The sequence below is a fragment of the Serinus canaria genome, chromosome 4 (assembly GCF_022539315.1).
Source record: "Serinus canaria isolate serCan28SL12 chromosome 4, serCan2020, whole genome shotgun sequence".
In the NCBI taxonomy this organism is placed as follows: Eukaryota; Metazoa; Chordata; class Aves; order Passeriformes; family Fringillidae; genus Serinus; species Serinus canaria.
Genome location: NC_066317.1, coordinates 15,831,848 through 15,846,171, shown reverse-complemented (window position 1 = coordinate 15,846,171; position 14,324 = coordinate 15,831,848). Strand labels below are relative to the sequence as shown.

The window sequence follows — 14,324 nt, the reverse complement described above, 5'->3', positions numbered from 1 at the left end:
GACTGGGAAACACAGCATCTAGGGTTTTCCGAGAGAGGCTGTTTCCAAAACCAATACTGTGGAGTGGCAGAAGGGAGAACGGAGGTTCCATGTCATTTACTGCCCTCAGTATGGAGAAAAGCAGAGTGCCATGATTTCTGAGTCACCCGGGAGCAGGCATCACTCCTGCCATCCAGGGAGCGGACAGCAGCTCCTGAAAGCCAACTAGGGCTGCAGTTTCCATCCTAATTCCCCCGATTTCTGCTGTGCACTTGGCTCAGAGCTGGACCTTTGGACCCTCGTTGTGCGAGCCCACGGAGGGGTAAAATCCCGAGTCCTTCTTAAAGAGAGCTAAGCCGTGCTGAAGTTGCAGAGGTGCTGTTGGAAGTGGATGAGTCGGAGCTGCTCGGGATGTGTGTTCAGCCGACTAAAGCTGCGCTACAGGCGCCAAGGAGAAAGGAGAGGGGGCGGCAAAACTCTGCGCAGGATCTCGGCCTGTCCGCCTGTCCCCTTGGAGCGTGGCAGGGTTAGGGGGACAGCAGGGAGCCCGGACGGCTCCCGGCGGGTGTCCCGGCGCTGACATTCCCAGAGCGTCTGGGAAGGTAGGCGCGTTCCTCCAGCCGCGCAGCCGGCGGCGCGCCCGGGGCTGCCAGCTGCCCGTGAAACCCGAAACGCGGGGGCTGGCCCTGCGGAGCCGCCCCGGCCCCTCGGCCGGCGCACACAACACATCGCACATTATCCATCACCCTCGCACGCCGCCGCCCCGCCCGCCGCCGCGGGCTGCCCCCGCCGCAGCTCCCGGGGCACCGCGGCAGCCCCCATGGGATGGTGCTGGTGGTGCTGGCGGTAGCCCCGCCTGCGCACAGGTCGCCTGAGCGGCTGAGGGAGGAGGCAGGAGGAGAAACTTGTGAGCGCAGCCGGTCTGAAATCAGCCGGTGCCGAGCGTGCCCCGAGGCGCCGCCGCGTGTATGGGGCAGCGGGGCGGCCCCGCGTGAGGGCGGCCCCGCGTGAGGGCGGGCAGCGCCGGGTGAGTACCGCCGGTCCCGCGGGGACGGAACCCGGGCACTGCCGGACCGGCCGGGGAGCGGCGGCAGCAGCTGAGTGTGTGTGAGCCAGCTGTTCTTGTCTGCTCTCCGTGTGTGTGGGCATCTTTCGGTGTTCTTCCGTGCTGTTTTTCTTAGCAGAAATGCTTCCTAACAGGATCCGGTTTTGTTGGTTTCAGGGGTACTGGCTGAGTGTGGGTCATCTGACTACTTGTTGACTTGAATATAAATCAAACCCTTTTGTGCTTCCTGCAGTTTTGGGTTTGTGATGGTTGTGTTAAAATCTTCCTCCTTCTACGTAAGTATTTGCTGAAGGATTTGATAGATAAGGTCCTCATTGGGACAGACTTTGAAATGAGGACTTCGCCTAACTCTTCTGTGACTGCAGTCTTCCGAGGATTTTTAGAGCCTCTGAGGGGATTTCTTTTTAACATAAGGCAGTAGTTGTCGTGTCTTTTTCCTTCCCTGGGAAGGAAATTGAAGGTAATATTTGTCTCTATCTTCCTTTGCAGTAATATGCACGTGTGTTGTCAGTTTGGGAGTTTTCTTCTTCCAACAGGGTGGGGACTATTAAATAATTCATGTTTGATGTTAGAAAAATTTCTGCAACAGATGACTGGAAGTAAACAGTGGGTTTTTTTTTTTAAGATAGGTACCTTTGTCCTGTATAGGCAGAAATAAGAAATTTACTGTGTAGCACAGTGACTTCATAACACAGAATTTAGTAAGCTGAATTCTGTGTGTCCAGTAGCATGGTTGCTGAGAGAGGATGATGATGACTCTTAGATCAGCAGGTATTAAGATGCTGTTAAGTTCTTCTGTTGCACAGTAGTTCTGTACCTAGGAGGTGACAGTAACTTCTGTACATTCAGGATTCCTCCTGAGGTAAGAATTATGGGAGTGGGACTGAGCAGTACAAGGAGCACAGTATCTTGTCCTAGCTAAAAATCATTTAAGTGGAATCTCTTGTCACAGAAGACATGCTGAGTTACAGGCAGAGGTAGAAAGAAGGAAGGATTGAGAGTCAAGTGCCTGTTTCCAATCCCATGAAATTTTCATGTTGTGGCAGGTTTTGCTATTGCAAAAGGCATCTTGTAGTGCATGATAGAGTGACTTAATGTTAAAAATAAATGTGCTTAAAGCTTGTTTCCTTGTGCATGGTACCTAAAGTTATTAGACTGCCTCTTCTTTCATTGTTGTTTTGTCTCTCAGCTGCATTTTTCTTCTCCTGCTCCTTACTTGACTTTCAGTCTTCAATGAAACTAATTAGGTTTAGTTTGGAATAAATGGGGTGCCCATCCCAAAAATATCAAGTCAAAAACAAAAAAAAATCTAGCAAACAATATGGTAATTAAGTAAAAAATATAAAGCCATGTAGAAAATTCAACTGAAAACATGATTTTGTGTGGAAGGCATGACTTCTTTTGCGTTGTAGGGGCAATGTGCTGTTGGGGTCAGGTGAGAAGGAGGCTGTGGGTTGTTCCTTTGATGTGTGCCTACTGGGTTTGCAGACTGGTTCATAAAGATCACTTCTATTACTGGTTCTGTAACGAGGTTCGTTTTTCTGAAGATGGAGTTTAGAAAGACAGAAATCAGGATCCCTTTAAGAAATGGACCAGGTAATAGTTTGAAGTTCTGATAAGGTCATATCTTCAGAAGCAGCCTGAATCAAAACTCTATGTGACCTCCATGTGTAGCTGTAGCACACAATCATGTCTTGCTACTTGATTCAAAGTTTTGGTGTTTTTTTTTTTTTTTAAAGCACACCAGGCAGAAAGAAAAAAAACCAACTAGTTGAAATTTGTGGTGGGTAGTTTGAAGTGATTTGCATCTGCTACCTTTAATTGTCTTCTGTGTAGACTTTTTTGTGTTTATTGTGATCTGATGGTCTTTGGAAGTGTGTTTCATTCCTGGAGCTATTAACTGGCTTTTTCTATATTGGACAGAGGGAATACTTGATACAATTTTTATTTTAAAATAATCTCCTGGAACAGAGTGTGATACTCCATCATATTGGGGTGACATTTGTGTTGTACATTATTTTGAGGGTGAGTGTGTTAGCTTTCAGCCAGGGAGGAAAACAAAAGGTTGTCTTCTCTTGGTGTTGTAAACCAAGAGAAATATGGCAGGAGTGTATCTAGTACAGTTCCAAGTCTTGAACTTGGTGTTCTGTTATGTCCAAGACTCCAGGTAAGGTGAGTGCCTGATAGTGGTGGATGATAAGAAAACACACAGCTTTTAATGACATTAGCTACTTTGATGCCAGTCTTGGGAGAAACTTAAAAAGGCAAAAGAGGCCAAATTTCCTGTTTAGATTCTCTTCCCTCATCTAAGATTGTAGAGAGTGTGAGTGGTAGGATTTAGTGTGTTAGTTTGTATTGTTATGGTAAAGAAAGGATTTCAGGTTAACATTGTTTTTTACAGTTGTTGCCTGCATTTTATTTAGAGAACTCTTGATTAGGTTGCAGTTTTTTTAATTGAAAGCACTCAAAATTACATGAAAATACCAGGCGTGTCAAAGATGGATGTACTTCAGCTTCAGCTGCATAGCAGGTTCTTGTATGTTTCCTGACTCTTTCCTTTTGCTTCACCATTTTGCTAGTTACATTTGGGTGATGAAGGTGGGTATGGTAAGCACTGGAGTGAAGCTGTAAATTGATTTTGTGTTTAATTGATTATGGATCCAGAATAAACCGTAATAGGCCTCGATTAGCTTCCATTATAAGCTAGATAATTTAGTTGTGAATAATACCCTGTTTTGCCAACAAAGTCTTTTGATAGACTCTCCAATATATTAATTTGGTGTAATTATCATCAGTCAGCTTTACTTTGTGTTTTTGACCACCAGCTTGTTAGGTCTGGTTCTTATTAGCTCTTTGTACGTTTAAGAGCCTTCTCTGTCCAAATTTCTACTTTTTCTAGAGTTCCTATTTTATTCTTTACCTTCTCTTTTTAAAAGTGGAAAATACAGTTTCTTCATTTCTTCATTTTCTTCTCCCTTTCTCTATTCCAATATTTTTTGAAATAGTTTCCAGAGAAGATGCTCTCGGGTACTGTCAGTTCTTCCCAACTTGAGCACCTGCTGATCAAGGAGACACAGACTGGTGCACAGACAGACAGACGTCTGGCTGTCAGTGGCCTTTCTTCTTTGTAATTCACAGCTTCTTTGGTGTTTGTCACCTGCACAACTTTGCAGTCATGATCTTTTTTTTTTTTTCTTCTTCATTTCTCCTCCAAGTCATTGGTTACACTGCAAAATAAGATAATTGCTTGGAGACTCGAAGCCACCTGCGGTGCAGTGCTTTTTTTTTGTTTACGGTCATGGTCTTTGACTTATCTGTTAAATGTTTGAATTAATTTTGTCTGCTTGGCTCAGCTCTAGTTTCATTGGGCTCTTCTAATGAAAATGTCATGCACCATCAAGTCATGGGTCTTGGAGGAGTGCACATTCTCATTGCTTTTAACTTTAACAAACTTCTGTCGTTTACTGTTGTACTTGTTAGTTTGGGGGGGCTGCTCAATGAGCCAAACCTCAGCACACATTGAATTTCTTGGTGAAGTGTACAGTTTCTTGTAATGAAATACCTTTCATTTTCATATTCTGAGTTTTGTGTAATTTTGTGTAATGGCAACTATGATTAGTAGCTTTTTAGCAAGGACATTTTTCATGTGTGTTGCTTCCAAGAAGTAGTTGGTGTGTTCCCATGGTTCTTTTCCCACATTTACCTTTGCTTTTAGAATACCAATTTGTTAACAAAGAAAAGAAAACAGAACTTAAATTTCAAGTGGACTGGTATTCTTGGCCTGTCAAATTGAACAATCATGAAGCATTTGTAAACCCCAGCAATTTGCCTCCTTGCAAAACAGGGAAATAGCTCAAAATAAGGAAATAACCAACACATTTTGGCCCAGACCACACTAATCAAATATAAAGGCATGTTTGGTTCTCCCAGCTAGTGATATCTAGAAGGATCTTACTGCCTTCCAGGGGCAGGCAGGGTGCTCCTGCAGCAGGCAGAGAAAGTAGCCTTCCAGTTAATCCTTGCTTGGTTGACTTGACCTCAGCTCTGGCAACAGCATCCTGGATTTCCATAAGCTGCCTTTCTATAGCTGTATCTTTGACCTCCTCCAGCTACCACATAGTGTGCTGTGAGAAGAAAAATGGGAAGGAGGATAGAGGTGACATCAGGGGAGGAAGGTTCTGGTAATTGACAGCTGAAGCTGGAAAAGGTCTTGAAAAGAATGGTCAAGGGCACTGCAGCTTCTGTGTGAAAACAGTGCAGCAGGAAGAAACTTCTTAGCCTGGAGATGAGATGACTGAGAAAGCTTCACTAACAAGTGGCAAGAAAAGGGTAAACAGACACTGCTTCTTCCTCCCTTATTTTTCAGTAGAAAAGTCCCAGGGTGTGTCCAGGAGTGGTGGTGGCAGGCTCAAAACAAATGAAAGGGGGTAATACTGTGCACAAGATGTAAGTAAGGTATAATTAATAAGTACTTGCAGTGTAGGGATTAGTAAAAGGAAAACCCAGTTTTAAGGGGTAGCTAGCCCAAAGTATTGCTGCTTGCTTGTCTTAGCTGTCCAGTTCCCCTGAGATTTTACTTCAGTCACAGTTGGAGATAGAGCCCATCCAGCCCAGCATCCTATCTGTCCCATTGTAGTTGTCCCTTTGTTCAGTTCTGACTCTGTTGTTTTAGTATTACTTATATGGGGCAAAAAAAAGAGCTGATATTCTGTTTGTGGCTTGATGAAAAGGAGCTGAATGACCTCAGCAGATCATGAAGGGCTGTCTTCTTCAGCTAGGAATATGTGGATATAAGGAAGGATGAGAGCTGCTAGTGCAAAGCAAGTTGTGATCTTTAAAAATCAAAAGGAAAAAGATTCATCACCATTTTGTTTCCAGGCAGTGCTGCAGGAATGTGTAGTCATGGTCTTACAGGATGAGTCTTTAGAGAATGAATAGCAATGGATCATATAAATTCAAGTGGAGCAGAGACCCCCTGAAGCCTGCTGAAGCTTGGTCAAATAAGGCTTTCTCTGTGTACCCAGCTTGACAGCTGACTGTGTAGAGGTGGAAGATGAAGAAGCTCAAGTGCTGCCGTGCTGCAGCAATCCCAGTGTGCTAAATGACTGTTTAGCAAATGAGAGAGTGCTACAGTCAAGGGTGACTTAAAGAATGCTTAAAGCTCCTCTTGAGTTTCTTGAGAAAGAAAAATGATGCCGAGGCTGCAGGCAATTAATTTGGCTTCTCATTCTTCAAATCCTCTGTGGATCAGCTGGATGAGGTGACTTCCCTCCATGGCCATATTGGTTGATTATTCTTTCGGTATTTTGGAGGGGGGGGAAAAAGATTTCAGTAATTCCTAAACAAACTGTGCATTGTATACTACCTTCAATATCTTGTTGCTCTCTGTATTTAGAACTAGTGACTTTAATTTAGTTGATTATTGCTGTAATGGAGTTTTAATCATATTTGCCTTAGCTACTTGGGCATGGACTGAGAAATAAGAATTGTGCAGTTATCAATAAATAGCACAGAACATGATAAAACTCATTTTTAATCCTTCCTGTTGGAGCATAACAGATTGCTGCAGTTCAAAGACAAGTATGTGAACACAGACATGTATCTAGGAGATGAAGACAGACTTCTGGAAATCTTGTTTATTTAGTGACATCATTGCCTTATTTCAGAGTGTTATCTTGGAAAGTGTTCTGAGTAATTTGGGGTCGTAGTGTTGTTGTTGAAGGTGAGAGAATGATGAAGGGAAAACCTGCGCTGTACCTTTGCTTGTTATAAACTAGCTACCATTCAATTTTGATTGTCCAGAAATTGGAGCAAGCAGCCTACATGCTGCATAGGCTTTTTTGTTGTGGAACCTCTAGACAGTTCTTTGAAGAGTTTGGCTTTCTGGTTGTTTTTCTCTATGTGTTTGTATGTCTGTGGTGGGCTGGTGTTGAGCTCTTGCCTCTTATCCGTGATTGATATCAAAATTGCATGTCACGTGCATGGATAGTCACTGTGATTATCCACTACTAAGTGTTGCAACACACAAACCCAGAAATCCTGGATGCAAGAAAGAAATAATTCCTCTGGCAGTTGCAGTATTTGTGCAGCTGTTCCCACAGATGTTTCTTCTTTCTTGGCTTTTTTTTTTCGTTTTTTAATTTCTCCTAAGAAGTAGGCAAACCAAGGCAGAAATGTTAAAGGGCCTGCCTGGAGAAAGAGAAAGGAAATGCAATACCTTTTAGTTTGGACATAGTAATTTACGTTCTTTCAGAATGACTGTGAATTCTTACTTTGTTTGCTAAGTCCAAAGCCTGCTTACGCTCTGCAGAGCTGAATGGAAGTGTCCTAAAATGGGAGCTTTGCAAATAGACTTGAGAGTAAGAATCTGCTTGGGGTAATTTGGGATCTTAATAGCATTGATGGAACCCAAATGGACCCAACTTTGATTCGGTCTATTTTGCTCGTTTTAGAAGTGAATAGGAAACATACTGGTCAGAAAACTTGTTCTGACAGAGCTCTGCCCTGTGGCTAGAAGTGAAATTTGGGAATGAAAACATCATAGCAAACACCCCCCAGCCCCCCAGTCAATAACTGATTGCAAGATTGAGGACTAACTCTGTTCATATGTAAGAGGCATTTGTTCAGTTGTTTTGAAAAAAGCAAATACAGTTCTGATGTATGACAGTGGGAAGTCTTGAAGGTGCTATTTTAAGTACAGCTCAAGTAAAAATTCTTTAGAAGTCCATAATTTAATTGAAATGTAAAATGTTATTAACATTTGATGCATGAAGGGGTTTCACCTTCTCCTAAGAGAATACAGGGCTCAAACTGGAATTAGTTAACCACATCCCCCAGAAATGTTTAATAAATGATATTTAGGAAAATGCATATTTTTGTAAATAGAAATCTGTATCTCGATAACAGCAGCTTTCTTAGGTTGGGTTTTTCTCTCGGGGTTCACAACTGAGTGAAGCAGGAAGAAGCTCTAAGAAGGCACACATTGTAAGTAGTGTTTTTGAGTAATGAAAACCTATGAAAAACAATAAATATCTGTCTATAAGAGTACGAGACCTGGTGCTTTTGGGTTGTTTAGTTTTCCATGTAACCTGGTATATGTGTGATGGCTGCTGCCTAGATTTCACCAGCCATGCTGGAGTCCTCTTTCTTCAGAGAAACTCAGACCTGGCTTTGTGTATTCTGTGAAAATGAGAAAGCAGCCTTAGACTCTACACATAAACATGTCAGGTGTGTAAACAACAGGGACAGAACAGAACTATTTCAGGGTCATAAGGAGTAAATTGGTGTAGCTGTCCATGAGTGTGCTGCAATGAAAGAAAAAAATTCTAACTGGGTAAGGAGTTCCTGGGAAGCCTTGTGACTGCTGCATTGGGGGTGAGGGGAAATATTAAAATAGCTGTTTTGATGATATTTTTCCTGTCAGAGAGTAACTATGTTGTTGGCTTCCTTGGGGGTTTCAGAAGTTGGGCTTAGTGAGTAGGGAGATCCTTTGCTGTCCTGCCTGTCATATGTGGACAGCTGGGAAAAATAAGTCTGGTTCTGAACCATGGGAATATTTTACAAGTATTGTAGAATGTGCCAGGATAAAAATAAAATTGACATCAATGTAGGACCCTTATTATTTTCACAGTGATGATTCTGTCCTGCAGTGAGTCAGCTATTAATTAATTTAATAGAAACATAGAGTTATTTAGGTTGGAACAGACCTCCAGTATAATTGAGTCCAATTTTTGAACACCATCCACTATGCTGACTAAACCACAGCACGAAGTGCTACATCCAGTCAGTGCTTGAACACTTTCAGGGATAGTGACTTCACTTCTTTCTTTCCTAACAGCACCACTGCTTTTGAAGAATTTCCTAGGTTTTAGCACTGATGTTACAATTATGGCCTCTTGCCATGGTGATTCAGCTCCTGAATTGGTCAGCTGGTATTACTGGTAGGATTTACCACACTGGGAAAGGGTTGCTGGCTCTGCCCTTTACAGTGGCCAGTGGCTCTTTGTATGGGAGTAGTTGGTCCCTTGAAATGCTGCCTTCTGCCAGATGTGAGGGGAGAGGGACACGTGTGGGCAGTGAGCAGGGACAGCTGTGGTGATGATGCTGTGAGCTGGGGAGCTTGGGGGTTTCTCATGCACACTCTTCAAGTCTCTTGCGTTCGGCTGGTCTCCTGTTCGGTATGTGCTGAATTCCTGTGTGCTGAATTGCTGCCTCTTGCTGTCAGGCTGGGCTCACAGAGCTTCCAGTGCACTCAGCTGACACCAGGAAAGGACTGAAGCAGCCAGTTGGGCATGCAGCACGTGGCATGTTCAGTGACAAGACTGTTTATCACGTAACGAGATTAAGCCTCTGTGCCGTACAGTGCATGTGGCTCTGACTCCTTTCCTTGGCAACTGAGAAAGTGCAGAAGGCGAGCTGGGCATAGGCATGATCCTCTGCCAGCATTGGAAATAAAATCCTGAATTCTCTCTGACTCCCTTCAGATGTTTGTATCATGTTTGATGGTGTCACTCCTGGGACACTGCTTTGGAGATGTTCATCTCCCAGCACCCACAGGAAGGCTCTGAAACGTGAGTTTTACCATTTCTTGCTTTCGTAGGGACTGCTAGAAAAAACGGCAGATTAGCCAAAACAACATAACAGGTCTTGCTAGTACACATACGACTATGCAGTATTTTGTACATTATTTAGATGTCTGGCAAGTAATGAAAAATATTGTGCATTACCTGTGGAAATATCCAGGAAAGGAAATAATTTCTAGTCTGGCATGGGCAGGTCTGTGCTGGTGGGCTGTGCACCAATTCTGCAGCCTTTTTGGAAGGGGAAGGAAGGATTCATAGCTCAGAAGAGATATTTTGTAAGAGGTTATGCTGCTCAAAATGCATGCAAAATGGTGTCCCATAAACTTAGTCTTCTGAGGAAAAGTTAGCTCTGGTAACTGAGCTCGCCATTGTGGCACTGTGATGTACCATGAAGGAGCTGAATACCCTTCTGTGCATTGAAGCTGAGTGTCTTAGGCTGGAGGGATTGCACAGAAATAAGCCAAAACTCAGTGACTGAGACCTGTGATACCACTCAGTTATGAACATAAGGTAATTCATACTTAATTTTCTAATACCATAGGATATCTAGCATCTTTCCATACAACATGACCCTTGGGGGGGAAAAATATGGTAGCTGTGATAACAGTGTATTCAATGAGTGGTTTGGTTTTGAGCTGCCAGAGCATTGCTATTCTTTTTGTACTTCCTCCTTGGAGAAAAAGTTTAGAATTTTTCTTCTGAGTTGTGGAGGTGCCACGTGTTGGACTGTGTGTGTCACAAGTTTCCTCTGTGTCATGTACCTGAAAAAGAGAGTAAGTAATGTGTGTGCAGTGTCATGTTCTGTGCTGATTCATATGGCTCGTTCTTCTCTAGCTGAGGATCAGAGGTCCATGGCGAGAGATGCTTTGCAGGTATTTTATGCAAAGCAGTCTTGTACTCAGAAAATTCTTGTGATGCTTCTTGTGAAGTCTGCATCTTTCTCTCATGGAACACTTTTTACTGTGTTACTGAGCTTCGTTAAGTATTAGGGAATTTCCTAGAAGCTTGAAAATCAAATAGCAGATTTGCATGGGGAGATTGCTGACAGTTTCAGACAGTATATCTTGTGTATTGTCCGTGGCATGACAATACAGCAGTCTTGGATGCCTACTTGGAAAATATTTAGTGTGGAGCTGGTAGTAGCAAAGTCTTCTGTAAATTAATGGGAAGTTGATATCTGTGCTTAATAAACAGGATGAGAACTTGAGCTCAGAAGCAAGCTGTATGTGCTGTTGGGGGTCCAGAAGAAGTAGATTTTAGCTTTTTTGGCATCTGATCTATAGATTGCAGGCAATGAAGGGTTGAGGTCTTATCACAAAACCAGAGAGATGATTTATTGGAAATGTCAAGAAATCAGTCACAGAGCCTAATAGGCCAGTTAAACAAGCTTTTCAGTTTGGGTATGTTTAAAAGCAGGGAGGCTTGAATGGTTCTTGTTGATAAACTTGGATGCCTAGACAGATTGCTTGGAAACTGATAAGAGCAAATAGTTTGTTCTGAAACTCATTGAAAGTGAACAAGAAGAATATGTTTTTTTGGCTAGTCTGTCATTTGCAGATTTTTTTTTTTAGGCTAATAAGGTAGGAAAAAGTAAATAGTGTGGAAACTGGGACACAATCCTGTAATTTTCCCCCTCTAGCAAGCTATTAAAATTTGACAGAGCTCTTTGGAGAATGTTTTTAAGCTCTAACTTGTCATATTTTTGGTGATGGTAGTGCTAAAACACCTCTACAGATGGTGTTCCATCTCTAGAGAAAAATGGGTGTTAAGCTGAAACTTTTGTGAAAATATGTTAGTACTGACCAGGTTGTCATGAATGGGTTACAGAATTCTAAGATAAAGTTACTCATTTGCCATCCTGAGACAAAAGAGCACAGGGTAAAATTGCTGATGGCTTGGAGTGGTCTGAGTGTTATTTTTTTTGCTGGCACTGTTTAATGTACTATATGACATAGCATATATATGTTAATCAAATTTAATTGGCTTAAATTACTTTTGGAATAATTAAAAAAAGCTTTACTATTAAGTAGTATCCCTCATTAAGACCTTTGGGTTCCTTTGTAATGTTAGAATGGTTGTTCATTTTTCATAATAAACATGAATTATGTGAAGCAGTAAATAAGGGATGGAAAAATTTCTCATAGGTGTTCTAGAGATGGAGGAGTAATACTGAGGTACTCTCCTTTGAGGTAGGGAATGGGCAAGGAGGTTTTAAACATTTACACAGGACAGGATTGAATAACCTTGATAAAGTGTTCTTGTTCAGATAAAAAGCCCATGGACAAGGTGGCAGGGATTTTTGTTGCACGTTTTGTGTATTTGTAGATGCTTCAGAGCTACTTTGGCTTAGTGATCCTCAAAAGACACTCCTAGATCTGTTGTTGCCAGTTCCTGCTTGTTGCACCTAGGCTTAAATTTGGCTTTGTGAGTAAATTACAACTTTTTTGTTTGACTTGGCACCGTTTCATCAGCTAACAAATGACTTTCAGATGTTTGTGACTGGTTCTTCTTGCCATATCATTATATTTTTAGGGTTAAATATTTTCTTATGCGCAGTCTAAAAGTGCTTCATTTTCTAGTTGTAATTTTTTTTTAACAATTTATCTTTTGTCACCCATTGGTCTGCCATAGGCACTGCTAGTTTACTCTGGAAAAATCTTGTAAAATTACCTTGATTTGCAGAGAGATAAGTGAACGTGGCTGTCTGCAAAATTATGTGTAAGAATAGGGTTTTGCAAAACTCTGCTGAAAATGAGTTGTGGAATCTTGAAAACATATTACAGGAAAAATAAGACACTTCGAGTTGCCTCCTCAAAAAGTGTAATTGTTGAACTGTTTTAATAATTGTTATTTTGGTTTGTCCATACAGATGAAAAATTTAAATGAAATTATGAACTATGTCATTTGCAGAGCTGAAGCTGGGCAGGAATCTCCTTGGTAGTGGAAAATCAATAATTCCATGTTTTTTCCAGCTTTTGTGGCACTTGATTTCACCTTACTCAAGCTGGCACTTACTGCATTTGCTGCTTCTTGTCATGCTCAATGTCATTTAGTAGTGAGAATGTGTGACTCCACACTGCTGTTGGACTTTTTAAGGCATCTGTGAAGAGGAAATACTAAATGTGGACAGTTTGCAAGTGTTCCCTTGAAAGAAAATAAATTCTCTACAGTCAGCAGACGCTGTAATGTAGTCACAAACACGAAGCACGACCAAGCAAAATACTGTATTTTGTCTTGCTGTAGAACTTGGGAAAACATGGCATGGTTCAGGGTGGTATTTTACAGAAGTGCTTCATTAATTTGAGCATGTGGGATGGAGGAATGGAAAGTTACATAAAGTAATTACAAATGATCTTAAGTGTTTTAGTGCCTTGAGAATTTTCTTAAATGTTATGGTGAGCTTGAAACTGTTGCTTTTTTTTGAGCAATGATGAAAAAGGGTCCCTCATTGTTTCAATTAACCATACACAGTTTCCTGTTACCAGTTAGGATATGGTGCAAAGTTTTAAAAGCCACATAAATAGACTTAAGCATTAAAGAAATTATAAAGTACATTATGAATGGTTCAGTCACTTCTCAATTATTAATAAGTCTTCAGGATAATTTAGACTTCTTTGCAGAGTTGTGCCAATTTTGTGGTGGGTTTTTTGCAGTGAAAATGGATGAACTGTGTATCAGGAAAGTTTTAGTTGCTGCCAAAGTACAAAAAAAACCTCTTGTAAGCAGGTCTGATGGCTAAATACAATATACTATAATAGGGGCAGATTTTTATCCTTCTTGGCTGGCCTGTTTGTGGGTTTGAAGGGCTGGCAAATGAAAAGTCTTCTGCAGATGACAGTGGACAAGCTTCCAAGAGCCTTTGTGTTCATAACCAGCTGAGGGCTGGTTGGAATTGCAGCCTCCATGTATGATGAACCAGAAGAAATAATACTTCATTACTGTGTGTGTTCAGTCAGGTGATGTACTGAACACAGGTTTAGGATATGTTTGCATGTATGGTGAAATTGTGGGCCTTTTCCACTGAGCACCTCCTAGCCTCTCTCTGTAACAGGATGTTTTGCAGTTGGGCTGCATTTGTTTTCAGACAGGTTCTTAAAAATTGCCAGAGACCTTAGAGAGTCCAGTGGCTGCTGTGCCAAAAGATTGGGAACAGTTAGGTGTGGGTTTTTTTGTGTCTCCAGCACTTTTTTGGACTTACTGTTGTTCAGCATATTGACCTGCTGTAGAGGTTGGTGGCAGCAGCTCCATGATCCATGCTATTTTACCAATATATATTGGTACATTTTTCTTTCAAAAAAGACTGTCACCATTGGACTAAGTATTGATGTTATTATCTAAAGTGTTGCTGACACTGTCTTGGTGTTCTGTTTGCATGAGGCATCTGGTTCATGACCAGGAGATCCATTTGCTCTAGGCTTTTGATAGCTCAGATTATTTTTCCCTAAAGAAAGCTTCCATTTATATTGTGTTCAATATCTGAGACCAAATAAAGAGGCAGAAAAAGTATTGCTGAGAAAAAAGACAACACATACTAATAAAAGAAGAATCATGTAAGCAGAGTAAAATAATCTGAGTATTGAGTCAGTAGTGAGTTGAAAAATGTGCAACACAGTTTTATGATAATTCCACTTGTTTGTGACAATTTGCAGACTGAAAGAGGAAAACTTCCTGCAAATTAAGTCATGCAGCTCATGGGA

At 41.6% G+C, this 14,324-nt stretch overlaps 1 protein-coding gene across 2 annotated transcripts in view; it reads left to right on the top strand.

Annotated features, from left to right (window-relative positions):
• Nucleotides 1–785: 785 nt before the first annotated feature.
• ARHGAP24 (Rho GTPase activating protein 24) overlaps nt 786–14,324 on the top strand; it is a 184,471-nt gene continuing 170,932 nt past the window's right edge. Inside the window, exon 1 of one of the 2 annotated variants that reach the window (XM_009101336.4) lies at nt 786–1,006. The gene's annotated coding sequence lies outside the window, so the exon portion shown is untranslated. Of the gene's footprint in view, nt 1,007–1,368; nt 1,506–14,324 lie in introns of those variants that run through there. The other variant, XM_050973934.1, reaches the window with a different exon arrangement.